The sequence below is a fragment of the Hypanus sabinus genome, chromosome 14 (assembly GCF_030144855.1).
Source record: "Hypanus sabinus isolate sHypSab1 chromosome 14, sHypSab1.hap1, whole genome shotgun sequence".
Taxonomy (NCBI): Eukaryota; Metazoa; Chordata; class Chondrichthyes; order Myliobatiformes; family Dasyatidae; genus Hypanus; species Hypanus sabinus.
In genome coordinates, this window is record NC_082719.1 from 20,410,463 (window position 1) to 20,426,275 (window position 15,813).

The window sequence follows — 15,813 nt, forward strand, 5'->3', positions numbered from 1 at the left end:
ATTTAGCAGCTGAGAGGTAGTGTTACAGCTATATAGGATCCTGGTGAGACCCCACTTGGAGTACTGTGCTCAGTTCTGGTCGCCTCACTATAGGAAGGATGTGGAAGCCATAGAAAGGGTGCAGAGGAGATTTACAAGGATGTTGCTTGGATTGGGGACCGTGCCTTATGAGAACAGGTTGAGTGAACTCAGCCTTTTGTCCTTGGAGCAAAGGAGGATGAGAGGTGACCTAGTAGAGGTGTACAAGATGATGAGAGGCATTGATCATGTGGACAGTCAGAGGCTTTTTCCCAGGGTGAAATGGTTGCCACAAGAGGACACAGGTTTAAGGTACTGGGGAGTAGGTACAGAGGAGATGTCAGAGGTAAGTTTTTTTTACTCAGAGAGTGGTGAGTGCATGGAATGGGCTGCTGGCAACGGTGGTGGAGGCGGATACGATGGGGTCTTTTAAGAGGCTTTTAGATAGGTACATGGAGCCTAGTAAAATAGAGGGCTGTAGGAAAGCCTAGTAATTTCTAATGTAGGGACATGTTCGGCACAACTTTGTGGGCCGAAGGGCCTGTATTGTGCTGTAGGTTTTCTATGTTTCTACAGAGATTTCAAATACACTGTCTGAAAGGATGGTAGAGTCATAAACATTCATTGGTTTAAAAATAACTTTGAAAGGCCCTACCTAAATCAGAGAACAAGAACACATTAGACTAGATAGCTCTTTAACCAGCATCTATTAGACAGGTTGAAAGGTTCCCTTATGATTACATGAATGATTTTATATTTTAGCAATACAGCTGAAGGGCCTCAGTCTGAAATGTGGACTGTCCCTTTCCCTCCATAGACACTGTCTGACCTTCTGAGCCCCTTCTGCAGTTCGTGTGTTGCTCCTGATTCCAGCACCTGCATCTGTATCTGCTCATTTCTGAACAGTGCCTGAACCCATAAATGCTGCCTTGTTATTTCTTTTTCTGCACAATTTACAGTATTTATTTATAGTAATTCTATGTCTTTGCTCTATACTGCAGCAATAAAACAACAAATATCATGTCATATACAGAAGTAATGATTAGCCTGATTTTGATCCTCTATGTAGGTATGTCTGATGATAGACTGCCAAAGCAGCTCCTATACGGAGAGCTGGCCGAGGCAACCAGTCACGTGATGCACAGAAAAAGACATTGAAATATTCTCCAAGAACATCTCTGAAGAGATTCAACATTGACGCATACCACTGGGAATAACAAGCACTAGATCATCCTGTTTGGCATAATTGCATAAAAATGAGTGTTCGCTCCCATCAGGGAGCTGGAATGGAGGAATCAAAGAGGAAAAGAGAATCACGAAAATCAGCAACCACTGATACTACCACATCCTATGCCTTGGCCAACTGTGTGAAAGGAACTTGCAAGCCCAAATTGGTCTAATCAGCCATCTCCCTATGCATCGCAAAATGATGATCTCAGAAATAAGATGTACTGCACAGAGTGCTGGAGGATCTCAATAGGCCAGGCAGCATCTAGGGAAAAAGAGTAACAGTTGACATTTCAGGCTGAGACCCTTCATCAGGACCAAAAGATTAACTGTTTACTCTTTTCCACGGATACTGCCTGGCCTGCTGATTTCTTCCAGCATTTTATGTGATTTGCAGCATCTGCAGACTTTCTCTTGTTTGTAAAAGAAAATACTTAAACTAACACTTATATAATATACATGGTAAATGGTAGGGCATTGAGGAATGTAGTAGAACAGAGTGATCTAGGAATAATGGTGCATAGTTCCTTGAAGGTGGAATCTGATGTGGATAGGGCGGTGAAGAAAGCTTTTGGTATGCTGGCCTTTATAAATCAGAGCATTGAGTATAGGAGTTGGGATGTAATGTTAAAATTGTACAAGGCATTGGTAAGGCCAAATTTGGAGTATTGTGTACAGTTCTGGTCACCAAATTATAGGAAAGATGTCAACAAAATAGAAAGAGTACAGAGGAGATTTACTAGAATGTTATCTGGGTTTCAGCACCTTAAGTTACAGAGAAAGGTTGAATAAGTTAGGTCTTTATTCTTTGGAGCATAGAAGGTTGAGGGAGGACTTGATAGAGGTATTTAAAATTATGAGGGGGATAGATAGAGTTGATGTGAATAGGCTTTTTCCATTGAGAGCAGGGGAGATTCAAACAAGAGGATATGAGTTGAGAGTTAAGGGGCAAAAGTTTAATGGTAACACGAGGGGGAACTTCTTTACTCAGAGAGTGGTAACTGTGTGGAATGTGCTTCCGGTGGAAGTGGTAGAGGCAGGTTCGATTTTGTCATTTAAAAAAAAATTGGACAAAAAAAAAATGGACAGGAAAGGAATGGAGGGTTACGGGCTGAGTGCAGGTCGGTGGGACCAGGTGGGAGTAAGCATTCGACACGGACTGGAAGGGCCGAGATGGCCTGTTTCCCTGCTGTAATTGTTATATGGTTATATGATAATATAGAAAGGAAAAAATAAGTAAATCAATTGCACTAAATATAAATGTATATTGAATAAATTAAAACAGTGAAAAAATAGAAATTGTTTATATGTGTGTATAACTGTGAGGTAGTGTTCATGGGTTCAATGTCCACGTAGGAACTGGATGGCAGAGGGGAAAAAGCTGTTCCTGAATCGCTGAGTGTGTGTCTTCAGGCTTCTGTACCTCCTACCTGATGGTAGCAATGAGAAGAGGGCATGACCTGGGTGATAGGGACCTTAATAATGGACACTGCCTTTCCAAGGCACTGCTCCTTGACGATGTCCTGGATACCATGGAGACCAGTACCCAAAATGGAGATGACTAATTGAACAACCCTCTGCAGCTTCTTTCAGTCCTGTGCAGTAGCTGCCCCCATACCAGACAGTGATGCAGCCTGTCAGAATACTCTCCACGGTACATCTACAGGAGTTTTTCAGTGTTTAAGTGGACAAACCAAATCTCTTCAAACTCCTAATGAAATATAGCTGCTGTCTTACCTTCTTTATAGCTGCATCAATATGTTGGAACCAGGTTAGATCCCCAGATCTTGAAACCCGGGAAATTGCTCACCCTCTCCACCTCTGATCCCTCTATGAGGATTTGTGTGTGTTCCCTCGTCGCACCCTTCCTGAAGTCCACGCTCAGCTCTTCTGTCTTGCTGACATTGAGTGCCAGCTTGTTGCTGTGACACCACTCACCTATCTGGTATACCTCGCTCCTGTACACCCTCCCATCTCCCTCTGAGATTCTACCAAAAACGGTTGTATCATCAGCAAATTTATAGATGGCATTTGAGCTATACCTAGCCACACAGTCATATGTATATAGAGAGTAGAGCAGTGGGCTAGGCACACACCCCTGAGGTGTGCCAGTGTTGATCATCAGTGAGGAGGAGATGTTATCACCAATCCGCAGATTGTGGTTTTCTGGTTAGGAATTTGAGGATCCAGGTGCAGAGGGAGATACAGAGGCCCAGGTTCTGTAACTTATTGATCAGGATTGTGGGAATGATGGTGTTAAATGTTGAGCTATAGTTAATGAACAACATCCTGATGTAGGTGTTAGTGTTGTCCAGGTGATCTAAGGCCATGTGAAGAGCCATGGAGATTTTGTCTGTCATTGACCTATTATTGTGATAGGCAAACTGCAGTGGGTCCAGGTCCTTGTTGAGGTAGGAGTTCAGTCTAGCCATAACTAACCTCTCAAAGCATTTCATCACCATAGATGTGAGTGCTACTGGGTGATAATCATTAAGGCAGCTCACACTACTCTTCTTGGGCACTGGTATAATTGTTGCCTTTTGAAGCAGGTGGGAACTTTTGACCATAGCAGTGAGAGGTTGAAAATGTCCTTGAATACTCCCGCTAGTTGTTTGGCACAGGTTTTCAGAGACTTACCATGTACTCCATCGGGACCTTTTGCCTTGTGAGGGTTCACCATCTTTAAAGACAGTCTACCATCAGCCTCCAAGACAGAGATCACAGGGTCATCAGGTGCAGCACAGATCTTCACACCTGTAGTTATAGTCTCCCTATCAAAGCAGGCATAGAAGGTGTTGAGTTCATCTGGTGGTGGTGAAGCATTGCTGCCATTCATGTGATTGGGTTTTGCTTTGTAGGAAGTAATGTCCTGCAAACCCTGCCAGAGTTGATATGCATCTGATTTCACCTCCAACCTTGCTCAGAATTGTCCCTTTGCTCTTGAAATAGCCCTCCACAAGACATACCTGGTTTTCTTGTACAGATCTGGGTTGCCAGACTTGAATGCCACAGATCTAGCAGATCAAGCAGACGACTTAGCTCCTGGTTCACCCATGGCTTTTTATGGAATGTATAGCAAGTTTTCGTAGGCACACACTCACCCACACAGGTTTCAATGAAGTCAGTAACAATTGCAGCATACTCATCAAGATTTGATGATGAATCCCTGAATGCAGACTGGCCACTATTACTCTTCTTGCCCCAAATTATCGGTAAAACTCCAAGATCATCCAGGAAGGAGAGGTCTGTGATGGTCTCTTTCCTCTTGGATGGAACATCAGCATGACTTTGGAGCCTCTGTGGGCAATTTCCGAGATCTGGCCAGGCAACTTGAAGTGTCCTTTCTCCACCTAGAGCAGCTACTCTTTACCATGGCTCTAGATAGAAAGATCATTGGTCCTGGGACAGATTTGTTTATTTTTACCTCTCCTCTCAAACCTGCTGCTGAACGGCATGTGGGATCTGTTCAGTTTTACTTTGTCTACTCCCCGAAGATTCACTCATTCTTGGTCATTCTAGGCTGACTTTCCACAACCCTGATTGGTCCACTCGTGCCATCTAGGGTTGGTCAACCTCATGCCCAACCAGCTGTTTGCCCGTCCAAGTTGCCTTCGGGACCTTCCGAGCCAGATTCTCTTTTACTTGAATTGTCTAGCATACTTCTTGAACTGCTGGAGGTACATGGCACTTTCACCCCATCAGGATCAGATTAGATTCAACCTCATCGTCACTATGCCGAGTACAGATACAAAGCCAATGAAATGCAATTAGCATCTAACCAGAAGTGCAAAAGAATAGTGTTATTTACAATTATGATTATGCTATCAATTTGCTACTTTTCACTCTTCCTCCTTGGGGAAGACTTTATCCTTTACCTGCCCCTGAGAAGCTATGGAAGGGAAAATTCAGGAGGGACTGGTGTCTTGATTTATTCGACCATCCACAACCCCTGCTGGTGCTGGTTTCTTTTTTTATAGATCTAAGAAGGATGGTGGGTTAAGGCAGTATATGATTATAGAGATCTAGACAAGTTTGCCGTCAAGGACCAATACTCACTTTCACTCAGATGGATTGATAGACTTGACGTGGATAGGCTTTTTCCATTGAGAGTAGGGGGATTCAAACAAGGAGATATGACTTGAGAGTTAAGGGGCAAAAGTTTTGTGGTAACATGAGGGGGAACTTCTTTACTCAGTGAGTGGTAGCTTTGTGGAACTAGCTTCATGTAGAAATGGTAGAGGCAGGTTTATCACTTTTTTAAAAATTGGACAAAAAATGGACAGGAAAGGAATGGAGGGTTATGGGCTGAGTTCAGGTAGGTGGGACTAGGTGAGAGTGAGCGTTCGGCACGGACTAGAAGGGCTGAGATGGCCTGTTTCCGTGCTGTAATTGATATACGGTTATATATAAAACAATAATAGAATTTATTAGAAACATGACAAAATAACCAGACTCCTGACTGATTGATGCCACTACACAAACACTAACTTTTAAAGTGATTTGATGCAATCTCTGGGACTCTATCCAACACACAGAAGCCTTTGAACTTCACAGCACACAATAGAAAAGTATTATGTCTATTGTGTCTTTGCTTGAATAATGGAAATCAGCCCTGCTCTCATGTCTGCTTCAAATGTTTTTTCACACTTTCTTAAGCAGTGCATTGACCTCAGCTTTAAGTACACATTGTGGATAAGCACTTCGTGCCCCCAGCAGCCCAGCGAACCCTCCCTTCAACTTTCTTGTTGGTCTCTTGGACATTACCTGTTTAAAGTTTAGGCACTTTTCCACAATTTTCTCAAAACCTTTCATTGTTTTAAAATGGTTAATCTTGCTCCAGTGGAATCGTCCAGAATCTTGCATCAGTAAACCTGAAATGCAGCAGGAACTTAGCGGGCCAGGCAGAATTTATGGAGGAGAATCAACTGTCAACAGTTTGGGCCAAGAACCTTCATCAGGTCTGGGAAGGAAGGTGACAGAAGCCAGAATGCAAGTGTAGGAGAGTGAGAGGAGCAGGTGATAAGTGAATCCAGGTGAGAGGGTGGGGAAGAGGGGAAAAGGAAATAATGTGAGAAGCTGGAGGTAATAGGTGGGGAATGCACAGGGGTGAAGAGGGAATGTGATAGGACGGGACGGTAGACCACGGAGGAGAAAGAAGGAGGTGAGGAACCAGAGAGAAGGTGATGGACAGGTAGTGAGGGCAGAAGAGGGGAAAGGGAAGGGGTAACAGGGACAGGGATAAGGTAAAATAAAGGTTGAGGTGAATAGTGGGGAGTGTTGTAGGAAGTCTATGTCCAGGGAAAATAATGTCTGTGTCATCAGATTGAAAACTACCACGATGGAATATGAATCGTCGCTCCTCTTATCTCTTCCTTTTATCTATAGTTACGGGCCGTATCCCCAGCACCGAGGCCTTACTTGCACGTTGTTTGCATGCCCGATAGTCAAACTCCCTGACTCTCTTTCATGAGTTCTGTCACATGAAGTGAGGAAAACATTTACAAGAATTTCCTTGAAAAACTGCAACAATCCCACTGACACTTTGGAATCCGTAGCCCATGATCAATCAAAGTGAAGGCTCTGGAGAACCCTGAGCACGTTGGGTGCACGCAGGAACCCTGGGTAAATGATGGAAGCTTTGCACAATTTACCCCTTTACCTGCCTGCCTGTCAACCACTTCCTGTTCCACTGGCAAAACCCTGAGTCCCACTAAATCCTTATCAATCACCTCAGAACCATGGGACTGGTGTGGATGCAAGATGTCCTCCATCCCAAGAGAAAGAAAATCTTCCCATCCTCTGCATTACCTCGGTGAATCTATACCAGCCAATATCTTCTCCCTTTTATCTGCTTTCTATTACGGGTTGTCCAAAACTGCAGACACCGTTGTACAGCAGACTTTGTTTTCCTGAAACATTATACTCTATATGAGATCATATTTTTAAAAATGTAATTGTTACAGGCATCACTCAAAATCTGAACTTGTTTTCTACACTAGTGGAAAATATAATTGCCAATCTTCATTAGTTGTGTCTTTGAAGGCTAATGCTTGACTTACGATTTTGTGTTTCTACTTTTGCAGTTGATGAAAACAGAACAGGGGCACATGAAGATCACCTTTTATTTAAATAGACTGAATAAAACAGAAAACATTCATGCTACAGTCAATTACATGGGCCTCATTTGGGATCACCACCAAGAGTAAGAGATAGACTTAGTTTCCAGCTGAGTACTGCCAGCTGACATCACAACAGATGTTTCAGAACATGTTGTTCCACACTATTTCTTTCTCCATGTCAATACTGGGTTACTATGTCAAGCCACAACTAAATCAGCAGAGCAGAAATACTGCAGATTGATAATAGATCTCAGCAGTAATGATGTGTGAACATGTAAGTATTTTTTAAACAAGGGGAATGATCATCACTGCCTCTCAGGAAATCTTTCAGATCTGACGTGAGATTCAAATCTAGTGAACTAGAAGGGCAAAAGCATCTTCTCTTGCTGGCCTTAATTTTCTTTGTGAAATAAGTTTTGATATGTTAGCCCAAAAGCTCTGAACAATTGTAGACTAATGTACAATGCAACACACTAGATAGGAAGAAGCAATAGTTAGGGAAGTTTAGTATCTTTAGTGCCTGCAGTGGTTTAGTACAAGTGAGACTCTGGGCCATTCTTATCATAAGGGTGAGCTTGCCTTCCTTTCTTACTCGTGTGCACTTCAATTGATCTAGTTTTCTGAGTGTTTGAATAGGGATGAAAATCAACTAGTGTTCCTTTCCAGGATTGTGATTCAGTGAGCCCAGTTGGAAGTCTTCTATGCATGAATTATCTTAGTGGTTACCACTCTTGCCCACTGTCAAGTAGTTTGCTGACTTAGAGACAGATCTTATAGATTTGGTCTGTAGCCTTTGAACCAGAAATAGATGTTACAAATTATGTTATAGGTGAGGCAACACTCCAGCTGTCAATCTGCTGGGGTTGTCTATCATATCCTGTGTTCCTGAAGGAGCCTCCTCTGCATTGGTGAGGCCCGACATAAGTTATGGAACAACTTTGTCAAGCACCTCCACTCCATCCATCAAAAGTGGAATCTCCCAGTAACCAACCATTTTAATTCCTGTTCCCATTCTGACGTGTCAGTCCACGGCTTCCCCTTTAGCTATGATGTGTTAAGGTCCGGTCCGGAGCCCGTGGTCTGGCTCTTGATCTGGTCCGCAGACTCCGGAGTCTGGGTCCTTTGACAGTCTCTCGGTTTCCCTTGATCTCAAATAGTCACACCTGAGGATCATCTTGGCTTGTTTGGGCTCAAGGAGGCGCACCTGATGCCCATCGGTTGGTGGTGTATATAAGGGACTCTGGGACTGAGTATAGTTTGCGGGTTGGCCTGGCTTGGAGTACCCACCATTATAGACGAGTTCTGCGAGTGAGTCCGGAAGTCACCCTGGACTGAGCTCCCTTCCTATCCCTTGCCTCCGTTGGGTAAGTCAGGCCGGACTACCATTGCCCTGTGGAGGGCTCTGTCCTTTCCTATTCCTTGCCTCTGTTGAGTAAGCCAGGCCGGACAGCCATTGCCCAGCAGGGGACTCTGCCCCTATCGATCCCTTGCCTCCTATGGGTTGTGCCCCGCAACCTGCCCAGGCCCTTGTGTCCTGCCTGGGAGGTCCGGGCCCTGCCCAGGAGTTCCGCATCCCGCCCAGAGGGGCTATCCTCCCAGCATTCCTAGTTCCTAGAACCCATCCTCTAGCCTAGCCTCGTGACCATCTCTGAACTCCAAGGTAATCTTTGAACTCCAAGACCATCTCTGAACTCCGGGACCCTCACTAAACCCTGGGATCACCTTGAATGCCACAGTCTCCACACCTTGTCTGATCCTTTAGCTTGTCCCGTCCTGCCCCCAGTACTTCAGTGCCTGCGTCCTGCATTTGGGCCCAGTCTCATGTCCCCTTATGACATGATGAGGCCACTCTCAGGGTGGAGGAGCAACAACTCATATTCCATAGAGGTAGCTCCAACCTGATGCATCGAACATTGATTTCTCTTCCAGTCATTTCTTTCCCTTCCCTGTTCTTCCCCACACTGGCCTCTTACCTCCTCTCCTCACCTATCTCTCTATCACCTCACCCTGCTGCCCCACCTTCCCTTTCTCCCATGGCCCACCCTCTACTCCTACCAGATTCCTTCTTCTCCAGTCCTTTACCTTTCCCACCCACCTGGCTTCAGCCATCACCCTCGAACTAATCCTCCTTCCTCCCTCACCCCTACTTTTTATTCTGACATCTTGCCCTTTCCTTCTCAGGGTCTCAGCATGAAACATTGACTATTTATTCACTTCCATAGATGCTGCCTGACCTGCTGAATTCCTCCAGCATTTTGTGTGTGTTATAAATTAGAATGTGAATATTGAGGGACTCAATATTTTACATCCAATGGCAAGACAGTTCTGTGCTCCCCGAGTTCCTCCCAAATTTCTTAAATTTTCCAATTGTCAAATAAAGATGAAAACCAGAAGTATCAAGCTGCAAAGTTTCTGTATAACTATTCATGACTGCATGAGAGGAATTGCCATCTGAAGTTCAGGCCAGCTGCCCATGCAAATGGAAATACTAAGCAACAGGAATGGTGGGCCATACAGATCACTGACCTTGGTCCATTATTTAAAACAATGTGGCTGATCCCGTGCCCCAAGAATGCCACCTCTTCTTCAAAAATCTAATAACTTTCAGCTTGAAAACTAATTATCCACAAAGAATTCCAGAGATTTGGTGGGGGGGGGGGGGGGTGGCGGTGGAAATCAAGAGAATAGAGACACGTTTCCTCATTTCAGTATGGGCAACCTTTATCCTGAAATTATACCCTCCTAGGTCCAGACTCTCCAGCCAGCAGAAAGAGCCATTGGGCATCTATTCCTGAAATCCTTCCCACGGTCCTAATGGCTTCCCTGCTTGTTCCTTTAAACTATTACGGTCAAGCAAAAGCTAACAAGCCTTTTTATAAGTTGTCCAGAATAGAATGGAGACACAGGACAAGTTAGCAGGCTGTCATTTTGCTAAAGATGTGAATTACAGCATTTTCGAATTAGATGGAACATATGCCGGAAGGACCAGATAGCATTATTACAGGCTACCTGGCCTAACATTTTCAACCTGGTTCCAACAAAGAACTTAAGGTAAGCTTGCAGCTGCAAGTTCCCTGTCAGCCATTTGAACGCAGGTACTGTATACACCATATATCTGCCTTCAGGAAGGGAAAGTTGGGAGAACACACACCAGTCCTTGCTGAGGAGTTGGGAGTGGAGAGCGTGAGCAGCTGCAAGTTTGCACTGTTTATAAATCTGTATAGATTTCTACAGATGCCCGATGGAGAACATTCTGACTGGTGTGAATGCTCCAAAGTACAGCATCACAAGAGGCTGTGGAGGGCTGTAAACTCAGCCAGTTCCATCACAGGCTCAACCTTCCCCACCATGGAGGACAACCTCAAGAGGCAGTGCCTCAAGAAGACAGCATCCATCATTAAAGACCCTCACCATCTGGAACATTCCCTCACCCACATTCAATGTTTTAAGGACAGCTTCTTTCCCTGAGCCATCAAATTTCTGAACACTCTGTGAATCCATGAACACTGCCTCATTATTCATCTTTTGAACTGTTTATTTATTTTTAACTTACAGTAATTTTTATGTCTTGCACTGTAATGCAGCTGCAAAATAGCACATGACAATAAACCTGCTTCTGACTCCCTTCTCTGGCTACTAGAGAATGAAAGTGAGACAAATCAACATATTTTGCCACAACCATGGACTTTGCGGCAGGGTCTACCCGGCCAGGTGGGCTGCACAGCGGGTTTGCTGACTGCACTTGTGAATAAGAACATTCTAGCAAATTTACTGTTTCATTATGGCAGTATTTAACGCCCTCTGTGTTGTAGTCTTGTCTGAAGCACAGCAACTGTACGCTTCCTGCTTGCGTTCATGTTTGGCTGAGATAGACGACTACTGTCTTTACTGACACAGGAATGGTGTAGTTTTTGTTTAGTATTCAGATATTGCTTTCAGCCGTGGTGTAGGCAATTTACTTTCATTTTGAGAGTTTTAGTTAATGGCCCTGTTGGCCTCGCGTTTATGGTTTTCCTTTCCCTTAAAATTCTGGAATTTTAAAGTTCACATTGAAGTCTGAACTGTTGACCCGCTCAAGGTCTCCATGCTTGGGCCATATCTGAACTTTTCGACACATTTATTCTGAGTCTATCCTTTTCTACCCTCTAGTGGAAAATTATGAAACAGCACTATCACAGAACCTCAATGACTGTTTCCAGAGGATTAAAAGAATTAAAGTCTAACCTTGGCACTGCAAGAAATGCACCCTGGACTGTACGAAAACTATTTGTTTGTTCTAGCACACCAACACATCAACTTCCTCAGAAGGTCCAGGACAGTTGGCGTGTCCCTGATTACTTTTACCAATTTTTATAGATGCACCATATAGAAATCAATCTCAGATTTGTACGGCAGCTGCTTTCCCAAGACATCAAGAAACTGCAGAGTTTTGAATACAGCCTAGTCCGGGGGTCGGCAACCTGCGGCTCCCGAGCCATTTGTGGCTCTTTCACCTCTGTGCTGCGGCTCCCTGTGGCTTTGGGAAATAATTGGTCAGTATTTAATTAAAATGTATTTTATGTTAGTTTGTTAGCTTTTGAAATGTAATTCTAAATTTGAAGATTATGGTGATCTTGTACAATCTAAGTGTGGCGACACATTTCCTGACACATCCGAAACGGCTCACAATTAGCCAGCATTCCGGCTAAGGGAGATAGCCTACGGGGGTTTGTGAGTACGCGTCTTTTGCAGCATCTGCGTCCATGGGGGCTGGGTTGAGGGAGGCTTAAAAGCAAGGCTGTTTAGTTCGAATAAAGCTATCTTTGACTGCAGTTTACTGACACCGCTACAACGTGTTTTTATCGCTGGCTGTCCAGACGGAAGGTGCTGAAACGCTTTGTCGCGTGTCTGGAAGAAGTGAAAACTTTCCTGGGCAGCAAAGGGCTCACCTTTCCTGAGCTGGAACAGCCAGAGTGGCTGGAAAAGCTACACTTCATGGTAGACATGACAGCGCACCTGAACACGCTGAACACAGCTCTTCAACGGGGTAAGGACGTACAGCCCTGCACATGTTGGAGGATGTTTTGGCATTCGAGCGCAAGTTGACGTTGCTTGCCAGAGATTTACAGAAAGGCACTTTGTCTCACTTCCCCAATTTGAGAGAGTTCAAACAAGGTCACGACATGATAATTTCAGAGTATTTACATTCTGCAATCATCGCAATGCAAACATCGTTTGGGAAACGCTTCTGTGAGTTCAGAGAGGAAAAAAACACATTATCCTTCCCGGTCACTCCCTTAAGCATCGATCCTTCCCTACTGAATACGACTGCATTGGCAGGTGTGAGTCAACCTGATCTTGAGATGGAACTGGCCGACATAGCTGACAAAGACATATGGGTGTCCAAGTTTAGACGCTTGACAGCAGACCTTGAAGATGTTGCCCGTCAGAAGGCCGTTCTTGCTCAGAAACACAAATGGAGTGATATTGAAAACCTTCCAAAACCGGACAAACTTGTGTTCGAAACATGGAATGCTATGCCCGACATTTATGTAAACATTAAAAAGTATGCGCTTTGAGTCCTGTCGATCTTTGGATCCACATATGTAAGTGAGCAGGTGTTCTCCAACATGAACTTTATTAAAAACAAACATCGCGCACGCCTCACAGATGACAGCTTGCGATCCTGTGTAAAGATGAAGGTGACGTCATACAGCCCTGATGTGCAGACGCTGTGCGCTGAGGTCCAGGAGCAGAAATCCCATTAACCAAGTATGATAAATATTTTAATTGCCTATTATTTTATGTATATTCATATTTTTTCATTGTTCAGTGAAATAGTCCTTTTATTTTTCAGGCTGACAGCTGGCTGATGTTATTTTTGGTTTGCTGCTGGCGGAAAATTTAAGTTCGGCGTTTTTCATAAATACAAGAAGGACTCAAATAGACATTGAGTATTTTACTTAAAAGTAACTTTCAACCCAACGTCTTTTTTTCGGAGTTCAAAATGTTTTTGTTGCATGCAGAAATGTAATTTCGTTTTCTGTGCAGGAGTTCATCAATTTCATAAATGCAACACATTATAGTTTGTTTATACATAGCATAAAGGCAAAAAAAAAACGTTGAATGCAGTGTTATTTCATTTTAAATGTCAAACGGGTTTTGCGGCTCCCAGTGTTTTCTTTTCTGTGGGAAACGGGTCCAAGTGGCTCTTTCAGTGGTAAAGGTTGCTGACCCCTGGCCTAGTCCATCACGTAAAGAAGCCTTTCCTCCATTGACTCAGTCTAAGCTTCCAGCTGCCTTGGGAAAGCAGCTAACATATCAGTCACTCTCCCCCTTAAAGCAGAAAACTTCCAGCTGCCTCGGGAAAGCAGCTAACATATCAGTCACTCTCCCCCTTAAAGCAGAAAAAAGCTCAAGCGTGAAAAACATAGGACTGTAGCGGTGTGCTACAAACAGCGCTAAAATTACGACACGGAGTCGGTAACTGCAGTCGAAGGAAAAACTTTATTCGAAAACTTCAGCCTCACTTTTAAGCCTCTGTCAACCGGCCCCCCATGGCGAAGAGGCTCCAAAGCTCTGTGCTCGCAAACCCCCGTAGGCTATCTAATTGTGAGTCGGTTCGCATACGCTAGGAAATGAGCCGCCACAGGACTCAAAGAAAGCTTCCATCCCTCTGTTATCAAAGTACTGAACAGATCTCTAAATGGTGAACTCTTGATCGGTCAATTTACCTCATTGCAACCCCTGCATTTTATTTCCACTGCACTCTCTGCATCTGCATTTTCCTTGTAACCTCAACACTATATCCTGCATTGTTTCATTTCTAACCACCCCGATGCAATTATGCATGCCATGATCTGTCTGGATGACATGTAAAACAAAAGCTTTTCACTGTATCTCAGTACAAAGTCGTGGACTAATACAGCCTGGAAAAGGTCATTCACTTCAACTCGTCCACAGTGGCCACCACACTAGTCCCATTTCCCCACAATTAGCCTATATTCTCTACACCCCTGCTATCTTTTGTCAAAGCAGCTTCATTTTATCCAGGATGTTACTGAAACGTGGTTTAAATATGACAACTTTGTGTCTTGAGAATTTAATTCAGTTAAACATAAGTATTTTTCAATTGTAACAGTTATAGCGTACATTACCATGGTTTTCCTATTGTCAGGAAATTATCAGAAAAAAACCTAAAAATTATAGGATGAGTTCTTCAAAAAATGTTCATTATGTTTTTCTGTCTTATTGAATTGAGTTTGGATAAATGGCCTTTCTTATCCATACTTGTGTTTTAATGATGTCTATCTTGGCTTTCTTATAGGATTCAAGATTGAGCTCAAAACCCATTCCAAAACCTTGAAGGCAAAATCTGGGCTTATTTTCAGTGCATGATTGAGGGAAAGCTGCCTTGATAAACATTTTCAGGTAAGTAGTTTGAAAATGAAAAGGTATTTCCATTTGAAATCTCAAATGGACGTTAAATACGGCACAAATTATTTAAAGAAAATTCAGTGTATATGGGCCAATATTACCTGGTAATTTACTTAGATGCTGGTTGTAAAGCTTTAACAGGCTGCCATGATCTCTGACATTGAAAAATTTAGAAAATACTTCACTGAGAACTGCTTTAGTGTAATTGTGAACATATGCTAATACAAATATTTCTAAATATTTCAGTTCGGTAAAGAGCTTAATGATACACTGAGAGATCATTTAGTTCCTGGAAATTTAAAAGAAAGCATTCAAAAACAACACTTAACTGAAGCACAACTTACATTTGAAAGAGCAGTTGAAATCACTATGTCAATGGAAACTGCAGAGACACTATTGAGTTGCAGTCAGGAATGAAGGTGAGCATGAACAAAATTGCATCATCTCAACTGAAACCAGCCTGGCTGAACAAATGGTATTACTGTTGGGGCAGGGGTCCACATACACCAGACTAATGCAGAGTTAAAGGTGAAACGTAGATAAATTTAACAAAGTAGGACACATATAAAGAGTATGTCAGGCAGACAGAAATAAATGGACTACTCAGGGAAGAGGAAAAGCTAAAAATCAAATTGTACTTTCAAAAAGAGCACTAATCTGAATGCTACTGATGAAAAATCTGGTAACAATGAGCGACACAGGACTGGGTAGCCTTGAGCTTATAACAGAAGAGAAAAGCAAATTAATTAAAATGGATCATATAGGGAGCAATAGAAGGATTAATAAGAGAATACTCCAGTGAACTAAATGGACCTTCCTCAGATCAAGATGCACACACCAGAATGAAATGGTGTGAAAGAGAAAGTGAAAAAGGGATCAAAAGAGAGAAAAGGCAAAAGGTGTCCAGAGCTGTCAGGACCACCTTCTGCAGTCTCAGAGTTAACTCTTACAACCACCGCGGAGGAGGGCCCAGAACCTGAGATTGCTTAACAGCCACATCTCATCTGCCAGGCAGTGGTGTGATTCCTCCTCA

General features: G+C 43.4%; 1 protein-coding gene across 1 annotated transcript in view; it reads left to right on the top strand.

Moving 5' to 3' along the window:
• The window catches only part of coq2 (coenzyme Q2 4-hydroxybenzoate polyprenyltransferase), a 71,272-nt gene that overhangs the window by 10,363 nt on the left and 45,096 nt on the right, over positions 1–15,813 (top strand). The gene's annotated exons all lie outside the window — the stretch shown is intronic.